Here is a 213-nt window from a genome sequence, read left to right as displayed (position 1 = left end):
CTGAAAGTGAAAGTGAAATATGCAAGGAGGCAGGGACTTTCTCAATAGGCTGGTATACAGGATTATATTGTTATAGGGAGAGAGACACTTAATGTAAACCCACAGTATAGTGGGCACATAGTGTTGACCCTGGAGGGGTCACATGGAGGTAAAAAACTATCTGTGCCATGGCTACATTAGGATTTTAAATCCAGATAATTCTCTCCATATAAA

Source organism: Lepidochelys kempii, chromosome 18, assembly GCF_965140265.1.
Source record: "Lepidochelys kempii isolate rLepKem1 chromosome 18, rLepKem1.hap2, whole genome shotgun sequence".
In the NCBI taxonomy this organism is placed as follows: domain Eukaryota; kingdom Metazoa; phylum Chordata; order Testudines; family Cheloniidae; genus Lepidochelys; species Lepidochelys kempii.
This window is presented reverse-complemented; position numbering follows the sequence as displayed.